The 16065-nt window shown below is 30.7% G+C and overlaps 1 protein-coding gene across 3 annotated transcripts in view; it reads right to left on the bottom strand.

The window, feature by feature from the left end:
- Window positions 1–15168, bottom strand: part of LOC130675642 (homeobox protein prospero) — a 116948-nt gene extending 101780 nt beyond the window's left edge. For 2 of the 3 annotated variants that reach the window (XM_057481433.1, XM_057481436.1), the window contains exon 1: window positions 14864–15168. The gene's annotated coding sequence lies outside the window, so the exon portion shown is untranslated. Of the gene's footprint in view, window positions 1–9174; window positions 9591–14863 lie in introns of those variants that run through there. The other variant, XM_057481435.1, reaches the window with a different exon arrangement.
- Between the last annotated feature and the right edge of the window lie 897 nt (window positions 15169–16065).

Genomic DNA, 16065 nt, shown 5'->3' with positions numbered 1-16065 from the left:
TAACCCTCGTAATTAGTATGCATCTACGCTCCAACATGGGCACCTTACTCACTTTCCTTTTCTCTCTCTCTCTCTCTCACTCCTTTAGTCTATCTCTCTTATTATTTTCTTTCTTTTCTTCTTTCTGTTACTTTCTCTTTGGTAGTAAAACAGTATATACTATACAATCTCTTGGACAAATCTCTTTCTCCTTGTATTTCATCGTCACCGTCCTTTGCTTTTTTTTCATCCCCCTAACGAAGCGTTCACGCGCAACCTGAGTCGTTACGTTTGTCCGGAGACGCGCTTTTCTTTCGCCAGAAATTCTTTCCTGTTTTTTTTTCATAGTGCAGTCCCGCTTTATTAGCTTCTCTTAAGAAAATATACCCTCTGTTCTTTTTATTATTTCAATTTTTTTATCGCTTTTATCATTCAGAGGCAAAATTATCCCGAGTCACATTCACGCCTATTTGTCTATAATTTACTTTTTTCGTAATTTCATAAGCTTTTTTTATTTTTTCTCTTTATTATACGTCAGTAGCTTATGACAATGATACTGCGACTATGAAACGTGATGCGTACTTGAAAACCCTAACATTACGTTTCTCGTTACGGCGGTATTGCAATTGCCGTGCGAGCCTATTCATTTAATAATTAAGATGGTTAGGAGCTGAGCGACCACAGGAACGTTCTACTTACACCATTCCCACACACTTGGATCCTTTATTTTCACATATGCATTGATATCATTTACATATGAATTACTTTTGGAAATTATGGTAATTTCTTAAACGTAAATCGTGACTATATTTTACTATTTTGAGCTCCGCGAGCTCAAAAGTGTTCGTGGAAAAACTGATTTTTTTTAAGGCTCTTTTGATTTGAGATCAATTTTTGTTATGACGAAATTTTGAGATCTAAAAAAATTAAGCCGAGAAACAATTGTACGATTTTTTGAAATCACACTCACACGCACATGAATACTCGAATATGATTCTGAAAACAGTAATGAATAGGGACAAGATTTTTGTCTTAATTTCGAATGAATGGTTCAAATTTTTGGTATTACGGCGAAAATATTGGTCTTATAAAAAAAGTTTCTAAACAAAAGTTGTAGGAAATTTAATTTTTGAAAAAAAATGTCTCCTATGATTTTTTTATACGACCAATATTTTCACCGTAATTCAAAAATTAAGATTCATAATGAATGATTCAAATTTTTTATAATTATGAAAATCATAATTTTGAAATTATGGCTTTTTTATCAGTCCTATGAAAAAATTATAAGAGATATTTTTTTTATAAAATTAAATTTGGAACAACTTTTATTCGAAATTTTTTTTTACACGACCAATATTTTCACCGTAATTCCAAAATTAAGATTCATAATGAATGATTCAAATTTTTGATAATTATGAAAATCGTAATTTTGAAATTACGGCTTTCTCCTCAGTCCTATGAAAAAATTATAAGAGTCATTTTTTCCATAAAATTAAATTTCCTACAACTTTTGTATAAAAAATTTTTTTATGCAACCAATATTTCCACCGTAATATCAAAAATTTGACAGCATCAATCATTAGTTGATATTTTTGAATCAAAGCGAAAATCCCGGCTCTAGTAATGAATAATTTCGGGGATGACGAGACATTGCGTCTGTTGAAAATTAATTTATGTGTCATTTACACTGAAAAATCAGGAGTGAATTAGAATTTTTTTTTAGCAAAGTGATTTCGGAGACGCGGATTTTATTTCAATCCGCATTCACTCCACTCTGGGGTTTTGACACTTACATAAATTTATGCAATAGAAATAACTTTTTTATGAGAAATATTATTATTTTAATAAATAATTTATTCAGGTATCAATAATTAAACATAATATATGACGTTTTTAATTTATAAAATGTTTTAGTAACTCACTAAATTATAATTTCATATAATGCATAGTAAAAACATTTAATTATTTAATAGATATAGTGACGTAGTTTTTATGGGAATATTTTATATATCAGTACAATATAAAATGTTATTTCGTAGTATGGTTCCCGTAAGTCATGTGACAGTTTGTGGCTCAGTAAAATTATTTTAATGATGAAAAATTAAAAATCTACTTCTTCAACTTCAGAAGCGTGAAAGTTTTTATTGCCAGTTGCTTAGAATTTTTAAAAATTATTCCGCGTGAATTTTGTAGAGGGAGCTCGTAATTATTTCCGTACTTAATATAAATGTCAAAAGACAAAAGACCTAACCTCGCTTTGGATCACTAATTTATTCTGCGAATTTTTACTACAATTTCGCTCTACAGAAATTTTTTTTTTTTTCTAATCAATGCTGTTATTTTATAAGACTACACATAACTTTTAGTCTAAACAATCATGGATGTAAAGTTTGGTATCAGTTTTTCTGTTATTGTTACAACTATCGAACAATTAAACAATAAAATATATAAGTTTGTACAGTAAAATTCTCGAATGACTAAAATATCGACTTTCAATGAGTATTTAGTGTATTAATAACGAAAGATATATCTTGAATAATCTCCGGATATATTTTAAACCCATGAGAAGCTTCTACCGACGATTGCATGGTCGAAACTTTCTCACTCGCGTTGGTAAGCCGTCGGTTAAGACGTCACGGCACGGACGTTCAAAACTTGAGAAATCCCTGACATAACTGCCGTGCCATTTGGGAACGTCTGTGATTCTCACCCTGTATGCTTGCCAAGATATAACGCCTTGAATAACCTCTTTGAATCCTCCCCTCGGACGAATTTAGAATCTAGGGTAATTTGGATAAGAGCCCAAAAGTAAGCGTATAGTTATGTGTGTATATTATAATAAAATTATTTTACTGCCGATAAAAGATTATTGATGCTCAACTTTTTTTATAATTTTATCGAGTATTAGGATAATTATTTCTGACTTATGGATCTTCTGCCATAGAATTTGAATTTTTTGGATTCAACTAAAAATTTATTTCGTCTTAATGAAAGAAAAAAACGTTTAGTTTTGAAAATTCAAAAGAACTGTTCATATTTTTGGCATCGAAAAGTTTGACTCATAAAAATTAAATACAACCACAACTTTAACATAAATGAATACATTAAAATTCAATCTGCTTTAGTTGGCAGTCATATAGAAATTCAAAAGTTGTAGGTTTTTTCCAATTACTCTCCACATTACTACCGATGCATTAAATTAAGAAATGAATTTCATATATTAGTTAAAATTAAGACCAGGGTAAACAAACAAAAATTTAGTGGAGTAATTGAATAGTAAATTGACAGTAATGATGAATAAACAAAATTTTGAACAACACAAAATTTTGATTGAGCTGAAATTTTATTTATGCCTGATCACTTATCTAGAGAGAACGTTTTGGATGACTAGTCATTGCAATGAGTAATTAGACACTTAAGAAATTTTGTTCTTACTATTTGAATGCACGCATAACTAAAGATACTAATTTGATTCGAGGACATTTTTACAATACGTCAAAATTAGTCTTTTATTTATTTAATCTATTGCACACCTCAAGCGCGAAGCGCTGAAGGTGTTCTACTAATGCGACTATTTTGCTGATGCTAAATTCCTTCTACACTTTTTTAACTGCACCAAGACGGGTGTAATTGTATACTAGTAAAGACAATTTATTAAGGAACAATTTCGTGCAGTATTAAGTCGACTTATTATTCCATGGAATTAAAATAAAGAATTTTAGTCCTAGAAATCAGTTCTGTCGATTGTTGTATGAAGTTCGTAGACACGATAAATCTCGATACATAATTAATCAGCCTAATTGTTTTTTTATCAGCTTTGTATTTTTTATCTTAAGAACCCTTTTGAAACCCACTATTCAAATCCTGTTTGTTTATTTGCAATTAATAAAAAACTTAAAACCGATAGTTCGCGAAAAATTGGCTGCCATTTTTATTTTTACTGTTATTATTTTTTTCCTTTTTTCTCCATCAACTGGCGGCAGCACCGGCGTGACAGTAAGATTGAAAAAAAAGAGCGAAATCTAAGACAAAAAGGCGGGATATTTAAAAAAAATTATGATAAAAAATAAAATGAGCAGAGGTGTAGACTTTTGGATTTTTTAATTTTGTTTTCTTTCACCAGTTAATTAATATATCAGAATAATATGATTCTCTAAAATGCGTTTCGTAAAGCAGTATACATAATTAAGTCACAATTTAAGACTTTAAAGCATAAACTGTCATCCTTAACGTTAAATTGAAGATAAGAGATGGTAACTTTGAAATCCTCAGCATTTTCTTTATCTCTCTTGGGACTAAATTCAGTATAAATTTGTAATCACGAAATTCTATCACGAACCTTAAATCCTTAAAACTTACTTGTGCCTCGCATAATATATTTATCTAAGCTGCTAATCCAATCTGAAATTTCTTGTCATCCCTAAGATAAATTAATTTCACCAACGGTTTAGAAGTTGCATTCTACTTATTTCGGGCAGTGAAAATTTTTCGTTATGTATTCGATAATTTTCATTGTTTTTCTGTCAAACTTTTTATTTCTTGATAGCAGATAATTATAATAGTTAATGAGAAATTAGCCATTCAATAATCGATTGATATTCGTTCGGTTTTTTTTTTTAATGAAAACTTTATTACTATATTTTAATATTTACAATAAAAAGCAACTAAAAAAAAATAGGTCTAGAAAGTTTATCAATTCAAATTTAAAAATTCCATTTTTTTGCAAATTTGTACAGCATGGAAATTTTATCAAAAATCTTCAAAATTCGAGTTCTTTCGGAAATATTCGGCATTTTTCGTTCATTGTAATATTGATAGGTTAGAAAAAATTACGTGACTTACTGAGGCGTAAGCGAGCAACTCTACAAAACATCTTGCATTTGAATACATAAATAATAATTTATTTTACAAAATTAACATGCTTAGAATAAAAGTAGGGGAGGGAGGGGCAAAAGGGGGTACTTAAGGAAATACCAAGTTTTCGAGGACTCACATACGCTAAATCTTTTTTTTTTTAATGATATTCAAAGTAAATAGAAGAAATTTTCAGTTACCGTTGAAAAAAAAAATTTTTCATTTCTGCGGGCAAAGGGTACCCCCTAAAAAAGGTAAAAAAAAAAATTCTGGATTTTAAACGAATTTGATTAAGTTGAATTTTTTTGTAAGTAATTTACATGAAGAAAAATTATATTTTACATGTTTATTGGATACAAAAGAAGAAAAAAAATTTTTAATAGTTTTTATCAAAAAACAAACGTCATTAATATTTTTCAACTGACAATTGATTTTTGAAAAAGTTTACCAAAAAAAATTCAAAGTAACGCTTAATTATATTTACAGAAGTGATTTTGGAATGTTTGAAACCATTTAAAATATAAAATTTTTTTTTATCAAATTTTGGGGGTACCCTGTTTTGCCTACCCTACTCCCTTTTGCCCCCTCCCTTCCTCTACCATTTTTGCCACTTAGAAATTTTTGAAAAAATAATTTATAAAATACGCATTGACATAACTAATTTATAAAATGTGTTCAGAGACACTTTTATCCCACTATTAAAATGGGTATTTTTTTTTAATACGTTTTCGTTAATTAAAATAAAATATTAAATGTCCGAAAATGGAGCAGTGGCCACTAGAGGTACTTCTACCCCATATTTTGTCGTTACTAAGCGATTGCATGTATATTGAGCTATTGAATGCACCCAACCCATTTTTTCAGCTTTCCTTTGATTATAATTTTTTTTTCATTGCTTTGATTTTATTCTTCACTAGTATTCTACTAAATATCCTAATTTCGCATAATCAATTACTGTTTGCTAAAACTTCGAAAACGAACTCAAAGAGTGCAGTAAGTAAATTTTTTATTAGAATAACTTATATATTTTAATATCTAGTGTTTTATCCAAATTTGTGCTGCGTCTTTTCTGGAGCTTATGTAATAAATGTTCTAAAATCTTATATTGACAAGCGATGCTCTAATCAGTGGAGCGAATTTGAATTAAAGTGTATTGTTGCACTTTAGAAGTGCAATCTGTATGACTGCTGGCTATTCGTCCTCGGCATAAAGCAGATGGTGGTAACTTTCAAGCATTAACAAAAAAGGGGTAAGAAAGGTAAATAATAAACTAAACAACAGAAACAGCTGCTCTGGATACTGGTTCTAAGGTCGAAGGCCTTTTCTACTTAGCGTCGAGTCAAGAGAATGTACGACTAAATTTATTGTTCGTGAGTTTCTTCAAGTTCTGACCGTTTGGTTTTTTGTGTTTTGAGAAAAATGTTGCTAGCAAATGTCAATTAATTTTATTTTGTTATTCTAGTCTTAGAAATAAATAATAAAAATTTCTACTTTAATTTCTAGGTGCAGAAACATCCAAATATAAACTAAACCACTTCTATAATTATTGGGAAATATTCAAAATTTTGCTCAAGAAAACAGTTTTCTTTTTTTAATTCGCTTGAATTTGATCTAATTAAGTGAATTATCAAATCCAAATTGAGCCGTAAATTTTAATTGAATGCTGGTGTAAATCCACGCGATGTTCGGTGTTCAGTTTTTTGGTGTTGATTTTGACTCCGGATCGCGGTGTTCAAATAACGCGGTACTGCTATTCTTATTGTTATTATTAATCGATGGTTAAAAATAAATTTAATGGATTAAGGACGGCAATTTACAGATAAATATTCGATAGTTATCTCAATATTATTCCGATCAATTAGAACAATAGCATTTACTAATTATATGGCGGCAACACTGGGAAATAGTACCGGTAGGCCGATTTGATCTCATTTCAACCCCGCACGTGTGTTAGAGTGGGTTCTTAATAACACTAGTTTTTTCCAATCATCCCTTCGAATATTTAAATGAGGCAGCATGTATTCATTGTTTATTTACAAATTTTGCAACTACTATGAAATATCCGGGATTTTTTATTTTAATCTTGAATCTAATCAGAAATTTGGTTACTATCAAGAAATAGTTGAATGTTAAATTATAATTGTTATCACTTTTGATGTCTTCAAAATAAGATATTATAATTTCCATGGTACAAAAATAAAAAGTTAAAGTTAACTTTTTTTGTGTCTCCTGACTTTGAAAGAGTGTTGAATTTATTTCTCATATTACCCGAATTTCGTGTTCAAATTTGAACACTAATTTCGTACCGAAATTTGAATACTGGTCTTGTTTAGAAATTTGAACACAAAATAAGTGTCGAAATTTGAACACAAATTTGTATCCAAATTTGAAGACTGATTTGTATCAAAATTTGAACACTAATTTCGTATCAAAATTTGAATACTAGTCTTGTATTGAAATTTGAACACAAATTTCATATCGAAATTTGAGCACTAATTTGTATCAAAATTTGAACACTGATTTGTATCAAAATTTGAACACTAATTTCGTATTCAAATGTGAGCACAAATTTCGTATCAAAATTTGAATACTAGTCTTATATAGAAATTTGAAAACAAAGTACGTGTCGAAATTTGAACACAAATTTCATATCGAAAATTGAACACAAACTTGGTATCAAAATTTGAACAATAATTTGTATCAAAATTTGAACATAAATTTCGTATCGAAATTGGAACCTAAATTTCGTATCAAAATTTGAACCCAAATTTCATGTCAAAATTTGAACCTAAGTTCCGTACCAAAATTTGAACACAAATACGCTTTAAGACCAAGTGTGTTACAAGTGTATTATTTTAACACATACTAAATGAGTTCTATGTTTAAGGCCGTAAACAACCTATAGTTTTTTGTAGTCATTTAAAACACGTTTCACGGTGTATTAAATATCCATAGATTGCTTATGGCGTTTCAATGTCATTCGAGAAGTGTGTTAATTTTGATTACACACTTGGTTTCAGAGCGTAGTCTTTTGATACAAGAGTGTAGTCCGTGTTAAAAAATAACCAAATATTGTGTGGACCGTTCTAAGACACAGATCATGTTAACTTTAACACAATATTTTGTACTATAAAATTTGGAAAAGTAAATTTTTTTTTGACTTTACCGGATATTAAGGTCCATAATTTGTCTAATAATACTATTCTGTAATCAAAAACTACTCTCATAAAATAATTCTTCAAACTTCCTGTCTTTTATCAAAACTTCATTATCTAAGACGTCACTATCTAAAAATATTTCATCCCAGATTCTTTTAATTCCCTAAAAAAAAACATACTGCGAAAAAATCTAATGTATTGTAATCAACATCGAACGCTTCCAGCAAAAACTACATCCCGTAATTAAAGCATCACCTTCAGATCGCATACGATTCCATTCACCTAAAAATGGGCTTCTAAAAAAATTAAGCGCGCGAAAATGATAAAAATAAAAACTAACAAGGATTAGGATGAGGGAATAAAATAAAAATAAACACAAAACAACAAATAAAATTATATTTCCATAAATATATGATGTATGAATGAACTGAAAATAAAAAATAATACGTGTAATAATTTACCATGTGTACGGTACATTGACATTAGTGATAAATAATGAGGGTAGAAAATTGAATTACTGCTATTGTAAATATATGAGAATGTATGTATGCATGTTTGTTTGTACGAGCATATGCTCCATTGTAGTCTACAGTTTAATACACAATCTCACAGCAATAATCAAACTATTACATTCTTTTTAATCACCAGTTTAATGAACATACACACCCACACTCACACACGCACACATGTGTACATGTCTATATATACATTAGCTGTTGCTCTTATTGATAAAATTTATCATAGTCGCCTTTAAAAAATTTCTCTGTGCAAATGATAAATTTTCTAAAAATAATTTAGTGACTTGAGCCGGCAGCTAATTAATTTATGGATTTAAATTATGTAATACATCCCCCTTTGATTGATAGTCTGGCTTTCGAAACATTTCGTACTTAGCAGCGACGGTTGATTCTAGTGGTAACGCAAAACTCGGTCATGTGGCTTCATGACAACCGTTTTCCGTTTGACCTTGAGCACGCGCGTGATTCCGATATATATTAGCAAGCACCCCTAACTCGTCACCATGTAGATCCTTGAGGATCACGAACACCGTGTGCTAATTAACCAGCCTATTAAACAAATCTACGAATAATCTTAACTGATAATTCATAAGATGGTGGACAATTGCTCGGAAAAATCTAGTGCACTGATTTATAAACTCCTGTAGCACTAATATTCTTCTCACCTTTTAATTAAGCACGAGGTAAGTAAGTAATTCTTGAGTATGATCGAAGGTTTGTTAATTGATTAGTTAATTGAACGTAATAGTATCACTTGGATTGTAAATGTCTAATATATTTATTAGTTTATTTGATCTTTAAGTGATGTAGTTGTTGTTATTTATTATCACACATACACACACTCTCACACACACACGTGTACTCATAAGTCCAAGAATGCACTGTCTGGTGTCCATAGAGTTCGTATTGACTGAGATGCCACTGGTGTGGTCATATGTGTACCTGAATAGGGGCACGTGTGCATGTGAGAAGATGCGGGGATTGGGGGCCGAGGAGGGTGGGGGGAAGGCGCGTGTAGCGGTGGTTATATTACAAGGAACGCGTCTTAAGTGATTCCGGCCTAGCTGGTCAGCCAGCAGCTCCTTATGATGAGGCGGCCGCTTTGCTACTGACAGACCTAAAGACCACCCTAACCCTGCAGTCGGGGACGCCCCCACCTCCGAGACCCCCTGTCGGCCGCGAAACAACCCTTAGCACGATGCCACCTCCACGTCGCCAGCGCAAACGCACTCTCATTTCGAGGGTAGTTCTTAACCCCTCCAGACTCCAGAGGAGCAGCTTCCTCTCCAGCCACCCTCTCGCGTCCACCAGCAGCGGCACCCGCGCAGCATGCAACCCCTCGGGCTTCGCCGGGACCAACTACCCTCTCTTTCTCTGCTACAGTGCAATCACCCCTTCTTCTGCGACACCTTCTCCTCTGGCCGTTCTTTTCCCTCGTCTTAAGATGAAAACGCGTACAATCGGGTTTTACAGTTAACCCACTCTCCTGTCGACTTGTTTTTCATCCCCACCGACACCCCAACTACATCCCTTACTGTTTGCAATTGACTGAATCCTTCGGTCTTTTACTCTCCCTCTCTCTCCCTCTTGCTCACGAGCCATATTTCAATCCTTTCTCTTTATAACTATCCCTCCCGTCACCACCGATTCACTATTTTTTACGGAGCAACCTTCAAACCTCTTTTTACTTTTTTTTTTAATTCAATTTCTGTTATCTGTTTTTATTTTTTCGATTCGAGTTTTCCTCGGTGTATCATAACAATTCCAAGTATCAGCCGAGATTTTATTGTTTAACGTTCCGGTGCATTACTCATTCATCTACTGGTCGAGAAATAGAAACATCTTCAAAGTTATTTTATAGTCATTTTTTTTTACTGTAAATATTTATGTGATATTTTGTAAAAATGTTTATCAACTTTTGAAAATGGATTTTTTTTATTTTCCAGTGAATAAGAAATTTAGAAATTTGCAATTTATATTTTTTTTTAAGATTTATGAAAATTAAAATTATTTTTTGTAATTTTTCGCGTGATGGGAATTTGACATAATTTAAAATAACCATCCAAAAAATCCCAAATTGACATCCCACTTAAAAAAATTCAAGACAAAAAAAAAAAAAAAATGAAAACTAAAATTACAAACTTTGATTTTCACCGCATTGGTGTTTTTTTTTCACGTCTTATTTTTTTTTTTTTTTCGACGTTTTTGAGTGAACATCAATAACAGATTAATTTCGATGTCGTGACATATAAATAAATTTACACAAAATTCACTTATTCAGATTTTTTTCCGAAGATTAAAAAAAAAAAATAGTTTTATATGAATTTTGAAAAGTTTCCCAATTGATAATTTTTTTATATCTAAGTAACAGCAAAATTTATGTGACATAATTTAGCTTATGGGCTGAGAACTTTTATCAAAATTTTTCACAGAAAACTATTTTTTTAAGTAATTTTTTTCTTTCACTGTAGATACAGTCCTGAGATAAGAAAGTAATATCATCCAATACATACATATTTAAATATGTACTAACACATATATATGAATCAGAAATAATTTCATGTAATCTGTCATACTCTTGACATAAAACGTTACTCATGTCCATTTTTTAGTCCAACTAATAAAACTATTAATATTTTTTTTTATTTTTATACACCAGTACACAGAAAAAAAAGATTTGTTGGCGCGAAAAATTTTTACTTGACCTGAAAAAATTTTTACTTGACCTAAAAAACTCTGCATTATGAATGGAAAACAAAATTTCCTGGCATAAGAATTTTTTTCTCACTTCAAATGACATTTTCTTGCCTCAAGAAATTTTTTTCCCGTCTCAAAAAAATTTTTGTTTCCAATTTATAATGCGAATAGTTCTTTAGGTCAAGTGAAAATTTTTTTGGAGCGAGTAAGCATTTTTTTGAGTTAAGAAATCCTTTTTTTTCTGTGTAATTTCGATAGAAAATTTAAATATACGCGCGCAAGTTGCATACTATTTCTATAACCATGAAAACAAAATGAAATTTTTTAAAAATTTGTCAGTTTGTAAATTTTAATATCACTTTAATTATCTGTGCCGCTATAAAATACAAAATTATTAATTAATAATCTATTAATCGAATCAATATTTCACATTTTTTAAAAAGTTATCGATTCTATTTTTATCGGTGATTCTAAATCTTTTTCCTACTCACAAAATTAGGAGTAGAGAAGGGGGGGGGGGGGGTCGTAATTAAAGAAAAACTGTTTTCGGGGACTCAAATACGTTAAATATTTTTTTTTAATAAAATTCAAAGTGAATAGAAAAATTTTCAGTTCCCATTGAAAAAAAAATTCAATTTTTCGCGGAAAAAAATCCCCGAAAACGGTGGAAAATAATCTGGAAAAATAAACTTGATTAAATTAAATTTTCTTACAAGTAATTTACAAAATAAAAAAAAATAATTCCATATAATTATTGGATGCAAAGCCGAAAAAAAATTTTAATTTGTTTTTATCATAAAACAAAAGTCTTTAACATTTTTAGTAAAACTCGAATTTTGAAAAAGTTTAACAAAAAAAATTCAAAATAATGCGCAATAACATTTACAAGTGATTTTCGAATGTTTAATAAACAAACTTTTAAAATGAAATTTTGCGGGTGCCCCATTTTGACTTCCACCCCTACCCCGTTTTGCCCCTCCCATCCCTCTGTTATTGTTTACATAAACAATCAACTGTATATTTACACCGATAATTGTTTGCAATGCGATTAAACTCGTTATAAGTTATTTACGCTGGACAATCGATCTAATTCTAGTGACCGTTATTGTATAATACCGGTTAATTCTGTCAGGTGATCCCAGACTCATCAGACATTTACTATGCATTGTGAATAAATATATACCAGTCACACAACTTTTTATCCCCTACTGCTTACTAGCTTAACCAGTAAACCAAACGGTTTTTATATTATTTATCCTATTCTCATTTAGTATTAAATGCCGTTTGACCACAAGGATATCATACTTATGACTGTCGTCCATCTACGATTTTATTGTTTTGAGTTGCATTTAAATATATAAATATTTATCTAGAAATTTATTGTCTTTTATTATAATGACAGACACTCATTGTAGAAATGAATTAATTACGTGTGCGAGTCGCGTTCAAATAAAAGATAACTTTTCGATTCAAAATTAGAATTTTTTAGGAATTTTAGAAATTTGAATTATTCGATTTGCTTGTAATTTTTTAAATTATTCGACCTGAAGACGATTCTGATCAGTTTTTAAAAAATTTTATTTTATTTAATGATGAGATTCGACTTTTCAAGTAATCGGAAGTTACGGACTTGTAGATTCGTGTCTGAGTTCTATTTAACTCTGAAGAAAATTTGAATTGTTAAAAAATATCAAAATTTTGAGTCGTTGAAAAAAAATTTTTGGATTTATAAATTTTCAAATAGTAAGAAAACTTATGAAAAATAGGAAAATTTTCGAATAATTTGAAACTTTGCGAATGATTCGAAAATCATCGAATATTTTCCAAACTTACGAATAATTGAAAAATTTTTTAATAATTTGAAAATTTGGAAATAATTGAAAAACTTGTAAATATTTTGAATTTTTCAATTATTCTAAATATTTTAATCATTTGTAGAGCTTCGAATGATTCGAAACCTTACAAGTGATGAGAAAATTTTTGAATAATTTGAAAGCTGAAGAATAATTGAAAAATTTTTGAATAATTTGAAAATTTTTAAATAATTTCAATATTTTTCAATTATTCGAATGATTCAAAATCTTTAAAACTTACGAATAATTGAAAATATTACGAAAATTTAAAAATAATTGAAAAACTTGTAAATATTTTGAATATTTTTCCATTATTCGAAAAATTCGAATCATTTGTAGAGCTTCAAATGATTCGAAACCTTGGAAATGATTCGACAATCTTCGAATATTTTGAAAACTTACGAATGATTGAAAAATTTTCAAATAATTTGAAAATGAGAATAATTCAAAAACTTGTAAACAATTCGAATGTTTTGGAATTATTGAAAAATTTGAATAATTCGTAAAGTTTCGAATATTTCGAAACCTTACAAATGATTCGAAAATCGAATATTTTAAAAACTTACGAACTCGAAAAATTCTAAAAATTTAAAACTTTGATTTGAACTTCGAATCGAATAATTCGATTCGATTTAATATGAATAATTCAAATTTTCCAATTATTCGCACACCCCTACAATTAATTCTATTGAAATTTCGTTTACTAAACATTGAAATAACTCGAGTTATAATTTTCAAACCAACACTAACTTTTATCAAAAACATTTTTCAATGCAACTGCATTAAAATTTTTTTTTTTTTTTTTAAATATTCAAATTTTCTATTAAAAAAAAATTTACTGCTATCATCAGTTATACCAATGTTCAATTAACTCAATATTTTTATTGTGACTAGTCATCACATGTCTTTTTTTTTTTAAATAATATACACATATATGTATATATACAAACAATATAACCGTGTATTTAATAAACAAGAATCGAAAAATGTTTTAATCGCTTGCCGTCGGACCATCGTCGGCACACTTGAGTCTGACTAGTACGTCCGTACCTCCTTCTGAACATTACAAATCATACCGCCTTTTAAGTTCATTTTTTTTTTTATTCCACTGATTTTAAAAACTTTTTTTTTAATCAAAAATTTTAAAAAATTAAATTCACATTAAAATTAAAGTCAATCACCCGAATAATTTAAAAATAAAAAAGTCATTTTCCAAACAAAAAAAATTTAATTAACGCTCATTAATAAATTAAAATTAATTATGTGAAAATTTATGTCACTTGTGAAAATTTTATAATTCCATTCCACGTATGGTTGTAATTTTTAGCGCAAAATAATGTCAGTATATTTAAAATTTTATCGTAATTTTGCAAATTATTCACCTCAAGTCACAAATTAATTTTTTTTGTTTTCAAAAAATTCATGATTTTATCAGCAATGAAAAATTTCAAACTCTTCTGTCACTACGTCGTGTGAAATTTAAATAATTCGGGTGTAAATCACTTTTTCGTTGATAATCACAACACTTCTTACAACCAACGTCAAATTTATTCACAATCCCATTGACTGTAAAGTTGTAGCGACGGTTTATCCATTGAAGTACACAGTCACCTTTCACAATAGTCACAATTTTACGTCACTTGGTGATTTTTACTCATTTGAAAACTCAAATTTTTAAATTAACCAGGATACAAAAAATAGACTTTTAATTTTTTATCATAAATTTCTCAGTGTAAAAAAAAAAACTAAATAAATCAGTATAAAATAAATTGAATTTTAATAATTTTAATCCCGAATTACTCACCTCTATGTCACGGAATCTTCAACACTTAGGATGCAAGATAACAATTGTGTCCTTGGAGCTTTTGAGGGGCAGTAAGAATTAAAAAAAAAAAACGTAAGTAAGTAAACACACAGAACTTGTTGTTTTATTTATTAGCGCAGATAATTATCCGATATTTATTATTAAATTAGTCCATAAAATGTAAGTATAGGTAAGTAGTGTTCACACAATTCTTAGATGTAAGACGCTTTGGAGGCTCGTTTGAGCCTCGTGCGTCGTTTCACGGGAGCGTGTCGTGTCACGCGAACTTGCGGGCTTGCGGGTGAACTGGCGGCCAGTCGCGTAGGCGGAGGTGATCACAGATGTTGTAGTCAGACCACGCGCCAGTCAGTAGCCGGTGGCCCTTTGGCCCGTACAGTGGCGCCCCTCGAGTTTACTGTTGCAAGCTCGCAAGTTGCCGAGATGTGAAAAGGATGAGAGACTATGGGGAGAGGATCGAGGAGGGAAACCCGAGCAGAGAACGACCGACTGCTGTAATGCCGTCAGTAAGTGGAAGAGAGACGCAAACAAGCGCTTAAAGCTTGCGACCAAGTTCGCTTTTAAGTGGGGATGTGGTGGTTGGTCAGCCTCGACTCTTTACAGGTGGGGAGGCCTCACAAGAGCAATAAAGACACTGACCAGGTGCTTCAATGCACTAGAGCGAGATATCGGGGTTCGTTTCTCGAGTTTCGGCGAGAACGCCTGGAAGAAGATAAGAGCTAGAGTAGATGCCGTGGAGGAGACAAAGACAAGGAATGCCTTTCAAAGAGCATAAGAGAGGCGGTCAGTGCTTTTCAACTGAGAGTCTTGATGCCTGCTGATGGGAGAGTGAGAGAGAAGTTATGATGAAAACCGCTTCGTTCCCTCTACTTTGGCGACCAAGGATCTCCCGACGTGTACATGTATGTTCGTACCAATGCCCTGACAAGGATGCCGTTACCGCTTCAATGTGGGAGTTTGTGTCGGAATATATCGGTGAGTTTTCCTAAGCACCAGCTGATATGTATATATACATTGATATATTTTTTTTTTTATGGGAGAAAATAAAAGGATGCATATTTAGGCGATACTTAATTTTGAAATAATTTTATTAGGGAAAGGGGGATTTAAAAAAATACTTATTCGGAAATTTTAAAGTGAAGAGAAAAAATTTCATTTTTTGCGGGTAAAATGGAGACCCCCTA

The sequence above is a fragment of the Microplitis mediator genome, chromosome 10 (assembly GCF_029852145.1).
Source record: "Microplitis mediator isolate UGA2020A chromosome 10, iyMicMedi2.1, whole genome shotgun sequence".
Lineage (NCBI taxonomy): Eukaryota > Metazoa > Arthropoda > Insecta > Hymenoptera > Braconidae > Microplitis > Microplitis mediator.
This window is presented reverse-complemented; position numbering and strand designations above follow the sequence as displayed.